The sequence below is a fragment of the Lepidothrix coronata genome, unplaced genomic scaffold (assembly GCF_001604755.1).
Source record: "Lepidothrix coronata isolate B3197 unplaced genomic scaffold, Lepidothrix_coronata-1.0 Scaffold114, whole genome shotgun sequence".
Lineage (NCBI taxonomy): Eukaryota > Metazoa > Chordata > Aves > Passeriformes > Pipridae > Lepidothrix > Lepidothrix coronata.
This window is the reverse complement of record NW_016690294.1, coordinates 1,363,102-1,376,036: the sequence shown is the minus strand read 5'-3', so window position 1 is coordinate 1,376,036 and position 12,935 is coordinate 1,363,102. Positions and strand designations below refer to the sequence as shown.

Genomic DNA, 12,935 nt, shown 5'->3' with positions numbered 1-12,935 from the left:
AGAGCACTCATTTCTAGAGCATTTAAGAGTTTATACTCTCTCAGTGGCTTGTAATGGGTCAGTATAATTAGATATGTCAATGTGCAATAAAGGACATTAAAACCCACAGCACTTGCCACCCCAGCCCACAGGGTCCTCTGGGTAATTTAATTCCTGGGATTCTTCCAGATCAAAAGGTAGAGAATTCACTCTCTAAAAGAGGATGTTAACAGGGCAGCTTTCTTGTTAGCTCTCCCTTTTAATAAATCCATACTTGTGACACAAGAATGTTTTTAAAATGAATTACCAGGGGACCTAAAAGTGATCCACTCGGGTGATATCGTTTTGAAGGGCATATGAAAATCTCTGGTGGGTCAAAGGAAAGCTCAGCCTGTAAAATATTCAAGAGGGTTAAATATTTGGACTGTCTCTGGATGTCTCTCTCCACACAAAGGGAGCAGTTTTCTGTTTGGACCCATCAATACTAAAACTTTACCCGTTTCTTCAGCAACTTTTGACCCTGGTCCCAGTGGGCAGCTGAAGGGCAAGACTGTGGAAAACTTTGTCTGATGCAGCTTTAGAAAAGCCATTTTTAAAAAGTGTTTCATATTCAAGATTTCCTTCATGGGGAACGGACCAAAACCACACCTGCACTGATCTCTGCTCACACAAAGGAAACCAGGAGAACTCTCCCAATGTCAGCTCACAGTCTACTTCTTTCCAAGAAAACTTAGGGGTCTTCCTCGCCACCAGGAGCTGTCTAATTATGTAAAGGAAAAGTGATTAACTGATTCTGATGAATAAATTAATCTCTGAGGACTTGTATGTATTCAGACATTTCTAATTAGTATGGTTTTCATGGAGAAATTCAAGTCAGTCCTCTGTTCCTATTAGTAATGATTAACAGAACAATAAGTAATTTTTGGCAGCTCCTCACAAAATTATTAGAATTAACACGGGATTAAGGATTTGTGAAAAATTTGTCACTGATTAATGATGTGAGACTGACAAGTACCACAGACCACCCTGGAAAAACACCCATATCTGATGATTTCAGCAAGCAACAGTGGAGCAGGTAAAATACTGGGAGTTCCTATCACCTGTGCCAGAAATGTTGATTCCCCTTTCAAGTTCCCTACTCCTCACTTTTTCCTGATGAGGATCACCAGTTATTGCACGCAAGGACAGTATGATCCTGTTCCTGTATCTCAGGATATTTCACAATGGTATTTTTCAACTTAATTTTATAAACACAATACTTACCAAATAATTCTGGCGGTTCATTGTTTGTTTTTTCTTTGAAATGCCCTTTATTGCCAGAATTGTGCCTTCATTGGTTGCTGATCTTTGCATGCAGCCTTTTAAAATAAAAGTCAGTGTTTATCAACAGTTATTTGAATTTTGATTACTTGGTCCTGGAGCAGATTAGTTAAAGCAGCTGCGAGATGGTTGTGAAAAAAAAACCCAGCTATAATTCCAGGATGCATCAAGGCAGCAATTTCTACCAAACAAGTACATCCCTCTGCACAAAGCACTCATTCATGGTGTTCTGAAAGTATTCATAATATCAGTAAAGAAACATGAATTTAAACTAAAACAGGCATAAAGAAGAACTAATAGCTGCCTGGGGAAAAAGAGAACCCATGAGAGGAGATTGATGGCACGTCTCTCCAGGAAAATGAAGTACAATGGAGACAGTCTCTGCCTACCTCTATCCAGGCTGACACTTTTACGCATCGTGATGCAGTTCCATCTAGGGGTAATAACTTGGCCCTTAAAAAGAATTTTATCTGAACTAGGCAGCCTGAGAAGGCTTCATTAACCCGCACAGAGCACTGTGTGGCTACAGTGGTCCCAGGTCAGGGGCTGGATGGACTTATGTGTTTCCTGACACGAAAAAATGTTGGTTTATAAGGAAGGATTTTCGCTTTTTGTCACCCATTGTCACGACATTAGGTGGACAAGTCACAACAAGCACGTGTTTACAAAATACTGCAACCATTCTAAAAAAATTTGTAAGCGTCCAAAAGTTTAAATTAAGAAGAGAGTTAAAAGCAAAACCCCTGACAGGTAGCTTGATGGCCATAAAATGTTGGTTAACTTTAGTTTAGAGAATCCCTCATCAATACCTGGGTGACATTGAGAATTACAGCAAAATTCATCACTATGCTCAATATCTGAGCTGAGTTCTCATTGTCTGTCTCTTTCTGCCTCATTTTGCCTGGATGAAAAACGAGCAAATTGTGTCCATACATTTATTTATTGTAATAAACAACTGGGAGACAGTTATGAACACCTGGTTTTCTTTATACACGACTTTCTGCTCGCTTCCCACCTACACATAAAAAAGCTTTTGCAGGAGGTTGAATGTAATGTGTTGGAAGACATCGTTGTCAAAGCAAAAAAGCCATGCAGAAATGTTAGCAAGTGAAAAAGCATCCCTACTCGAAGTTATATCTTCTTTCCCCCCGTTCCTAGAGTCAGCAGGACTGCAGCTAATCCCTCTGTTTCCTCAAGAATAGGAATTTTCCCTCTAATCAATGATGATGTCACAAAGCAGGAATTATGACTTCAAGCAGGGAATAAACTGGGGAGCTGGATCCTTTTAAAACAAAGACCTGGTTCTCATGCAAATGCCTTTAGTTATGAAGAAGAAAAAAAAAGCATCCAGTGCAAACGGGTTTGTTTCTGAAAAGATTATTTTTCAAAGTTTTCTGTGAGGAAAGAGCTTCTTTAGGAAGTCCACTGGAATATTCCAGCTCTGTGGTAGTGGGTGGCATTGTTTCAATATCTGTTGCTGGAAACCCACAGTCCAGTCAGAAATTTGACTTGCACAAATGATTGGTACTGAATAAGCAGCCACCACAGAGGGCCTTTCTCTCTCGCTCGCTTTGGACGTGAAATGTTTTTTGTTCAGAGCCTTTCCTTTCAAGAATTTCTTATTTTCCAGAAGAAACCATTCTTCCCATAGAAATTGCTCATGCATATTCCTGCACTGCAGGTGACTGTGTGTGCTTGCGTGGGCATGTGGATGCAGATGGGGGCAAAATGTGGATTCGCTCATTTATAAATTTATTGAAGCAGGATGAAGCAGTGCTCTCATTTGCTGTCATTTTGCAGGCACTTAATTTGCACTCAAATGCCTCAAAAAACGTCTTCACTCGAAATCTGCGAGGCTGGAATGAATTCAGCTTGAAAACATTGTACTAAAAGCAAAATAAAGATCTGAGCTTTTAAGCACACAATGACAAAGCATCATTAGTGAGGAAATTGTAGTATTTCCCCAAATTAGGTTTGCTGTAAGCACCTATTTATAAATAGCCTGCTTTTAAATTTTGCTATGCAAGGGTGTCCTGCCTATTTAATTAAGAAGCCCAGAAATGTATTTACTGCAAACTACACAGCCCATTTTCACGGAGCAGATTCCTTCACCTTGCTCTGACCTCGCTGCAGACATTGCAAAGCACTTTTATTTAAGCAGGGCATGGGGGTCCTGAGCAGGATGTATCCTATCAGCCACTCAAGCTAAAGCACCGGGCTGATCTCTCTTCTTCCTCCCAGATTATTTTAACAAACCGAAAACAAAAGCCCATCAAACAAACAACTTTCACTCCTTCCCGGCCTCAAGGCTGCGTTTTGACAAGCTCTGGGGCTCGCAGAATGACATCCCCTTTAAGCCATTGACTCCATTGAGTTCAAAAAACCTTGGATAAGACATTAGGAGCGAAGAAAGACGCAACTAAACCCTGAGGTGATGTCTATAGTGGCACTGACAGTGCAGAACAAGAGACAGCTCCCTTGTGATGGCTGCAGAAAGCTCACTGGGTGTGGGAAATGGTGAAGTCCTTGAGGATTCTGCTGTTGGTTTAATATTAATATTAGTATATAATAATATTATATATATACTAATATTAATATTATTTAATATTAGTATATATTAGTATAATTAATATTTAATATTAGACAAAAAAACCTAGTGATGCCTCAAGGTCCTTTTAGTTTTTTGATTTTTCTCATTTTTCTAAGTTTTATAAGTAGTTATATAGCAGAAGTAGATTTAGAAGCAGCAGCATTTATTCCCTTACAGAAACTACATACACATTCCCCACCCCCTATTACCCCATTCCATGCTCCCCATATCAATTCCACCCCTGGATTCCATTGGAATATGTTTAGTCTCACTCTTGGATAGGCCTGTTCTCTTTGGAGAATTCTCGTATCTTGACCCAAACCGCAGAACATGGGCAGGAACTGGGTCACCCTGTACCCTTTGTACTCTGAAGAAGATGATGGTTGACGAAGAGAGAGCCCTGAAAACTCCCTCAGCCCCAATTCCCAGGGGGTGGGATGGGGGTGAATCAGGGCAAAAGCCACAGGGTGGGAAAACTTGGGCTTGGACAGGCAGTGTTGTAAATTGTAACATCTGAGGCACGGGGGGTATGTGTGTCTTGTAATCTTATGCCTAGGTACAAATTAAAGATCCTTTCCTTCTCTCACCTCCTAAACTAAATTATCTTGGAGGTTTTTTTTCTCTCTGCATTTTCTTTAGGCAACACTGGGCATCCCTTTTCTGACAAATGGTGAGCTTAAAACCTGTCCTTTCTGTCGTACCATGCCTTTTGTTCCTGGCTTCAGCCTTTCATAAATTAGATAAACTGGAGATTAATTCATATTTGAGTTTTTTTCAAACTGAGAATTTAACTGAAATCTGATGCCCTTAGACAAAAAAGGTTCATATTTTGACTCTGACTAAATAGTATGCAGACTGCATAGATAAATGTATCTGAGTGGGAAATGCTAAACTGGATCACCAGAGGATCGACTTCATGTCATTAATTCAGGATGCATTACTATTTCCTTTTACAATAAGAGAAAACTGATTTTAATCATTATAATTAAATTACGTTTTCTTTCATTTGGAGAAAACAGCTGCATTATTTAGAATTATTAATAAGTGTTGTTAGGAATAAAATGTTTATTGATGAAAAAAAAAATGGGGACTTGTTCATGTGATGCTGAAACCTGTAATGTCTTGTTCTTTCCCAGGAAACTGCCATTCCCAGTATATAAAGTAGCCTGCAAAAATAATATTCTGCATTCAATACCAGCAAGGTGTATGTTTGTCAGCATCACTGAGGACAAGAGAGAGCAGAGTGCCAACATTCCACTTCTTATCAGTTATTGAAAACAGACATTTTAATGGGTATGGCACTCAGCAGACCTCAAGACTTTCTTTTCATAGCTTTGAATTGCCACCCTATAATTCAGCACTATTAGCCTCCACCTCTTTCATTTTATCATCCACAGGTGAATACATTTGTTGAAAACATGATTTCTAGATGCTTTGTGCAAGTTAAAACTGTCAAAAATACAAAGGAGGAGAGAAATATATGACAGTCATGCAAGTGAAAGGACATTTGTAAAAGTGATTTATACTTCCACTAAATAACAAAGAAGTCCTATCTAAAGGGCAAATCCTGCAGTCCTTAGGAAAAGAAAAGCATTAAAATTTTTGTCTAACTCCTGAAGCCCTGATTCAGCAAGGTGATTAGGTGTCTGCCTAAATTTAAGCAAAATAATAGTCTCTATCTCCCTTGGGAGAACTCGAGATTAGGTGGCACATATCTTTAAATGCTGTGTTAAATGAAAGTATATTTTTTATTATTATTATTGGTGGGGCTTTGATGCATGTTTATTTTTAGGAAAGATTAGGTGACGAGTTCACTGTTACCAGAATTAAACAGCAGGTAACCAACAGAAGGATGAGAGCAACAGAGTCAGACCTACTAAAAGCTGTAGTCTGCTCATGGGTTATTATGGGATGGCTCCTACCAAAGATATGGTTTGCTGCTTATTGAAATAATATGAGAAGGTGTAAGCCAGGAGTTTACAGAGCAGCCACCCTCAAGCCTGGGATTTGGCTCAGGCAATCAGGCAGAACTGGGATGCACTGGAGGGACTTAAACAAACATTGATGTCGTGTCAAACATCACGTGAAATTTAAACAAATGTTGTTGTCACATTGGACCTCTCAACATTAGTATTGATATTTATGAGTTATCTGTTCACAGACCCAACAAAATGTCCCTCCTGCCTTGACTTCAGTCAAAATATCAGAGAAAAGCATCAAATGGGGAGGAGAAATATGGCAGGGAATGCATGAACAAGATGAAAGATGAAAGGCCTAAACACTGGTCTGCTTAGTTGAACTTCTGGTTTTTAAGTTTATGGGCCTATTTTATCCACAGAAGTACTCACATATATTTAAGAACACGTTCTCCTTTTGTTTAATGAAATACTTAAGTTATATTTGCACCTTGATCAAAGTGCTGGAAATGGTTTCTATAGCTCTGTTTTGCTAATGGTTAGAAAATAACTGTAAAAAAAGGCATAATAAATGCTCACAACAGGCAGCACATTATTGAAGTGTTTGTGACTCGATGCTCAACCAGGGAAGGTGCAGTACAATGGGTTATTGATGGACACACATGTGGGAACCACAGGAGTGCCAGGAGAACTCATTGTTATCAGCACTGTATAATATAATGCTGAATGAATTAACTGTGGTGATTGCTTAAAATGTACCTTTTTGTGTAATAGCCCTAATTATCAGCAACCCTTTACAATGAGTGGATAATCGTTTTTAATTCCTTCAGTATCCATTGTAGTCACATTAATCATGATGAGCTCATTTGGCTTTAATGCGAATATAATATGTGATACTGCAGGAATTCAGCTGGAATTCAGCAGTATGTAAAGCCTGCTTGCCATGCAGGGTTATGACAAACCCATGCACAGATACCCAGCACTCATAATTTTCTAAGCCAGCATATCCACAAAGCAATTGGAACTTCCTAACTAGAATTCTTTACTTATAGTTGGCTTGATACACTTATTAAAAAATTCTTTAGTTCTCTGGATTGATGGAAACTGGTGATGACTGATTAATTACTTTACTTGTTGTCCCTTGGAAGGGCTGACTGGATTGGCAAATATCTTTAAAATATTAACTATATACTTCTACTTAGAATTAAAAAAATAAAAAAGGAAAAATTAAAAAATGGTACCAAATATTCCCATACTTGCTTTCCCCACTGGAGATATTTATCTGGGGCACAACTGACTTCTGATTTTTTATTATCTGGGACTGGGGAAGAAATAGTCATTTGTTGTTGACCTGAGCTGGTTGAATTGTACACTGGGGAGGATTCGAATTTCCATCTGTACTCTTCAGGTGTTACATACTCATTTCTCGTGGCTCTTGGAGACACAAAGTTCCCATCACAATTTATCTGTGCATAAGCATGCAAACAGGCACAAATATAGACCTCGTGTGATTATAGAAGGGGTTTGATATGATTATTTCCATGCATGGATTAAAAATAAGCTTGCGTGAGCATTCAGGAAATTCAACTCAATTTTTAGTCCGTCCTAAGAGAACAGAAATTTGAAGCTTCATTTATGAAAGTCATAAGTTAGACTCTGCAAATTTTCCAAAGTCACAGTGCTGGCTCAGATTTTTTCTGAGCTGTGACAGTGCAAAGCGCTGACACCTTTTTTTTCTTTTAATTGTTTATTTTTCAAGCTGTTTCTGGTGAGTGGGCATCAAACCTGCAGCGCTGTGAAAATTCATTCTAACGGAGGATGTGGTTCCTGATAGGTTTGGGAGCCCTACAAAAATCTATACAGCCATACTATTTACCCATTAATAAATGGCTTGTGTTAGCAGTAATGAATTTAGAGGGTTCTGCAACTGCTTTTTCATCATGAGACGCTTCTGCAATGTTTGCAAATACGTTGACACAAAAATTCAGGAAGTAATTCTATTTCTGAGCTTCCTTATCTTTTCTGTTTTATCTTTTAAGGAACTTAGGACCAGGATTATCTTCATATTATACCTTGTAGAAAGCTGAAAACTTTATAGACGTTGGAAACGAAACTCTCAAGGAGAAAGCAGCTGCTTAAGGGCTTTGCTTTTCCCTTTGCTTCTGCTCTGGAGAGTGCAGGCAAGTTCATGCTCTTTTAGTGCCTTTTTAAGGAATCATGTTATGTCAAAGTATGCAGCTCTGCCCATAATGGAATTTCAAAAGAAAAGTGGATCACTGGATGTTTGCTTAGATCTGCCAGATATCCAGGATTGACCTGGAGGGTGCAGGATACAGGGCAAGTGCCTGTTTTAGGCTGCTACTCAGACCATTAAAAGCCCAAATTGGCTTGTGAACAACAGGAGAGGCTCTCCACAGCAGCTCTAAGACTCTTTGAACCCTGAGACAATTTCAGGTAGAAGGATGTTTGATTACAACACAATATTAAAACTTGTAATGTTATAATTGCCTGTAAAGTGCTGTACTGAAGTTGTCCTTTTTGGTATAGATCAGGCCTTAAACTTCTCCAATAGTTAAGCATCTTTTCACTGACATTGTCATTTAACATGATAAAGTTTTTTTCCTCCCAGAAAATATATTGATGTGTAGGCAAAACCATTACAACCAACTCACATCCCAACACAGCAATATTGGTAAAAAATTAAGCATTCTCAGAAAAAGGAAGTATGGAAGGGAAGTATAACCCATACAATCATTCTAGTCCTGATAAAGTATCTTTTTTCTATTATGGAAAAAAGCTAATGCTGTATCAGATTGTAAAATGCAGAATAAAATGAAAAATCTTGATGAAAATATAGCTTGGGAATAGGAAATAAGATTAGAGGTGACATATTGTTATCACCCATGAGGTCTTCTCCAGGCTGTAAGAAGGAAAAAAACAGCTATTCAGTGTTAGCCATCATATCAGGCCTCTATTTCTTATGGAATTTAAAAATAATTGTCACCTTAGGGCTGCATGCAGCAGGATGAATTACATGTGGGTAGCTATGAACTCTGGTTTTTTTGGGCAACTTACAGCTCGTGTAACTTGTTGCCCAAAAGGAAGCTCGTGGTCCAACAAATTCACATTAATCTCAATAAAATATATCTTTAAAAAGATTTTTAAGAAATCTGGTGCCATTGCAACCCCCACTAAATGAGCCATGCTGGCATTCAATTATTTGAATTAGAACTGCTGCTTAACTTCGTGCACGTTAAAAGCTCACCCTTTTCTTTTGCCCCTTTTTGTCCCCAAGTGTAATCAAACCAGGGCTGTGGCTTTCAATTATGCCTGTCCAAGATTTGAGGTCTTGAGCCTTTTGTGAAGACTTACTGCTGAGTGCAAAATGTGAGATAAGTTGCAAATGTTTAGACATGATGACAACTCAGAGGTCTGATTGATTACTAAAAAAGAATAAATAGAAGGTGTTATTAAAGGGGTTTTTTGGACGGCAGCCCAAAGGACTTTTTAAGAATGTTTTGAGCCGTTTCTTAGCGAAGAAATCACCAAATTAACAAGATTCTTTCAGTACTTCAAGCAGAGATGGAAAAGTCTATTTAAACAATCCAGCTAATGTTTCGTGCTTTTTCTTATTCATGATTTATACTGAAATGGCCAAATTTAGCTCTGCCATAACTGACAGCAGCGTGAGAGTGCCACAACGTTTTCTACTTCCAAATAAAAAAGATTCACTGAGGTTAAGAGGGACCAAAAACAGCTTTACCCTTTGATCATGCCTGGTTTCAAAAGGTTTCCTCATTCATTCTCTTTATTTGGATGACATTTTATTGCACTTCTAAAGCAGTCTAAACTGCTTTATATAAAGCAAGTTACAATTGGTGTCTCCCCGAAATTGCCATCAAATTTTAATTTGCACTTAAATGACCGGGAACAAGGTGTGAGTCCTCAAGTTCTGATCTTTTTTTTAATCATTGAAATCAATGACAAAATTGTCAAGGACATAAAAAGAGCAGGATCATGTATTATGAATTTGTCATATGTCTTTAAAGAGAAGCTTACAGATATTGCTGTAGATATTTTTCCATGATGCAATTTAAGAAGATCAGAGGATGGTTATCCAAGAGACTATTATGATTTTGGTGCTATAGAAAATCTTCCTGGGTACCCTTCACCACCAAAGCAGCAGTTCAGGATAATGTCCTGGTTTCTGGGGCAGGAAAAAGCAGCATTAAGAAGCCACCAGAAACTAATGGCAGGTAGGCACCTCCTAAAACCACTCTAGTAAAAGTCCATCGGGAGTCTAAAATTAACGATAATTATTCATAACTATGCATACATTCAGATCTTGTGCAGAAAAAAACTAAGCCAGTCAAAACTCCACAATTACTTCTCCTTCTCATCACTGAACTTATGAGCTGACTATCATATGTGACTTCACATGGAGCTGAAATATTTATTATTACCAATTTATTGTCGCTTCCATTTGGGTGTGAAAGAATAATTTCTGTGATTTCTTTGGGGAAGGCTTTCTTTTTTTTTTTAAAGAAAGTGTACTGAGGCACAATGAATGTCAAATGCTTCAAAAAGTAAAAGACAGTGTTTAGTGAGAAACTTTCAGCCTTTCACTTTCCAAGTACAGCAGTCAAAGGGAGACTTTTCTCCCACACTCTATCATTACCCCTTCAGCCCCTCTGACATTTTGACATATCATCATTTCCATGATCTCAAGCATGTATACATTGATTTTTCAATCATTCTCTATTAAACCCAACAAAAGAAATTTAATGATCCAATTGAATCAATCCAGGGGAAATAACTGCTAGTTTCAGTGCTATCAAAAGATTCAGGCTATTCTTAAAGTTTTCTCTTCTGTTGTTTTCTCAACTGAGACAAAACAAAATGGAGCTTGTTCCCTCCAAAATGAAAAATCGTATTTGGGAGAGGGGATATTGAAGGACTTGAAGGCTTTTGTGAAACTTGGTGAGCAGATGTAAGTGCTGGCAGAGCATTTCCAAGGAACACTGAGGGGCTGATGGCAAATGGATGTTATTACCTCCAGAAGGGTTGAAATAAGAAGTCCTTTCTCCTCCTGTACACTTGGGAAAAAACCAGCTGTACATAACTTACCTCCTCCTGATTAAGGAGTGATACATCTACATAGAAACAAAGCTCTTGAGCTTTGTTTGTGTCCAGTTAGGTGGGGTGGAAGGGCACAGCTACCCTGAATTCCTCTGCCAAAGGAATGAGAAGCCTGTGGGTATTTTAATATCGACTTTTTTGACCCCAGACATTCAGTGAAGTTCAAATTTGTCTTGCATAAGCTCTGGACAAAATGATAGGCCTAACACAAGTGGATGTCCCCAAAGGTCAGGAGCTGAATCCTCAGGCACACACACAGAATATGTTTTGTCTTAGGCCATTTATTCTGCCTGTCACTGTCCCAGCTGCCCCTGGACCATTATCATACCAGACAGATGAGCTCAAAGCAGGTCTTCTGAGAGATTTTCTCCATCTTTTACAGTAAAGAGCAGACAGACCTTGTAGACAACTTAAGTTTGACTTCCCTTTGTAATTTCGTGATCTTTCACATTATGACAGTGATGATTAAAACCAGGCTGAGGATGAGGTTTGGTTTTAGCTATTTTATAGAATACCAGAATCATAGAATGGTTTGGGAAGAGAACCTTAAGATCATCAGGTTGCAACTCCCCTGCTGTGGGCAGGGACACCTTCCACCAGCCCAGGTTGCTCCAAGCCCCGTCCAACCTGGCCTTGGGCACTTCCAGGGATGGGGCAGCCACAGCTTCTCTGGGAAATCTGTTCCACTGCCTCTCCACCCTCATAGTAAAGAATTCCTTCCTAGTATCTCATCTAAACCTACTCTCAGTCTGAAGCCATCTTTCTTGTCCTGTCACTACGTGCTCTCATAAAAAGTCCCTCTCCACCTTTCTTGCCTTGGCTCACTTCAGGTGCTGGAAAGCCCTGAAGCTTTGTCTTCTCCAGGCTGAAGAACCCCAGTTCTCTCAGCCCTTCCCCATAGGAGAGGTGCTTCATCCCTCTCATCTTCCTGGTGGCCTCCTCTGGCCTTGCTCCAAGAGGTCCGTGTTCTTCTTGTGCTGGAGACCCCAGAGCCAGAGGAGGTACTCAGGGTGGGGGTCTCACGAGGATGGAGTAGGGAATCTTCCTCTGCCCCAGCCCTAAGGCATGGTCTAGATCCAACATAGCTCATTTTGTATAAAGCAAGAGAATTGATTTCTAAGCCAAAGGCTGAATCTGAGTAAAATGAAGGTTTTACAGATTTTTGTAGAGCTCCATTAACTCCAAGCAGTTGGAGAACACTGCAGCTTCACAGCCCCATCACATCCTGCAGAAATGTTAATTATCTTGGGGAGATTATTGTGCTCATCCAGCCACACCCTTTCAGGCTGACATGTCCACAGCAGGAAGTACCAAACTCTGTCCTGTCAGATTTGAGACAGCTCCACCAAGGAAAGAAAGGAGGGAAGGAAGAGGAATTTCAAAACTCAAAAGAGAGGGTGAAATCTGGGAGCTTTGAAACTAAGGAAAAGCTAGCTGGGCCTAAAAGCCTTTAAAAAAATAACCTGTATTTGAAAAAGTGATAAGAAAGGATTGAGTCTCTCAAGCTCTCTCTTTTTTCTTAGGTATTTTCCAAGCACTGAGTCAAACACTTGTGAAGGTGTTTGGTCTCACTCACAGAAGCCTATGGAGACTGTCAAGCAAATAAAAAGTCTATTTTAATGTTAATGTTTCAAATAAGATGATATAATTATTTGCTAGTTTACAAGACCTTTGCTTTCCTGATCTTACTTTGCATATTTTTGCAACATGTTGAGCAATTCCGGAAGCTGGCTGGATACTATTTCCTTCATGCAAGAAGATGCAGTCTTTTATTATATCAATCAATTTATTATATCAATCACGGCTCTCAATGTATTCAGAATTTCTCTATGTTTCATACAAATCAGCCTAAAATAATCAGCAACCTGCCGTGCAATGATTGCAATTAGAGTTGTGCAGATCTTGTCCATTTTGGTTACAGGGCTTTCAGGAGAATACTTTTTTTTAGAAGTACTTTTCTTTTTAACTGGTTCACTGTTTGAGCCTCCGGG

The 12,935-nt window shown here is 39.1% G+C and overlaps 1 long non-coding RNA gene across 1 annotated transcript; it reads right to left on the bottom strand.

The window, feature by feature from the left end:
- Positions 1 to 646: 646 nt before the first annotated feature.
- On the bottom strand, positions 647 to 2,489 carry LOC108502206. Its single transcript, XR_001876374.1, has 3 exons — positions 2,425 to 2,489; positions 1,243 to 1,337; positions 647 to 739 (listed from the first exon to the last, which is right to left on the bottom strand). It is a non-coding gene; the product is annotated as an uncharacterized LOC108502206 (long non-coding RNA).
- Between the last annotated feature and the right edge of the window lie 10,446 nt (positions 2,490 to 12,935).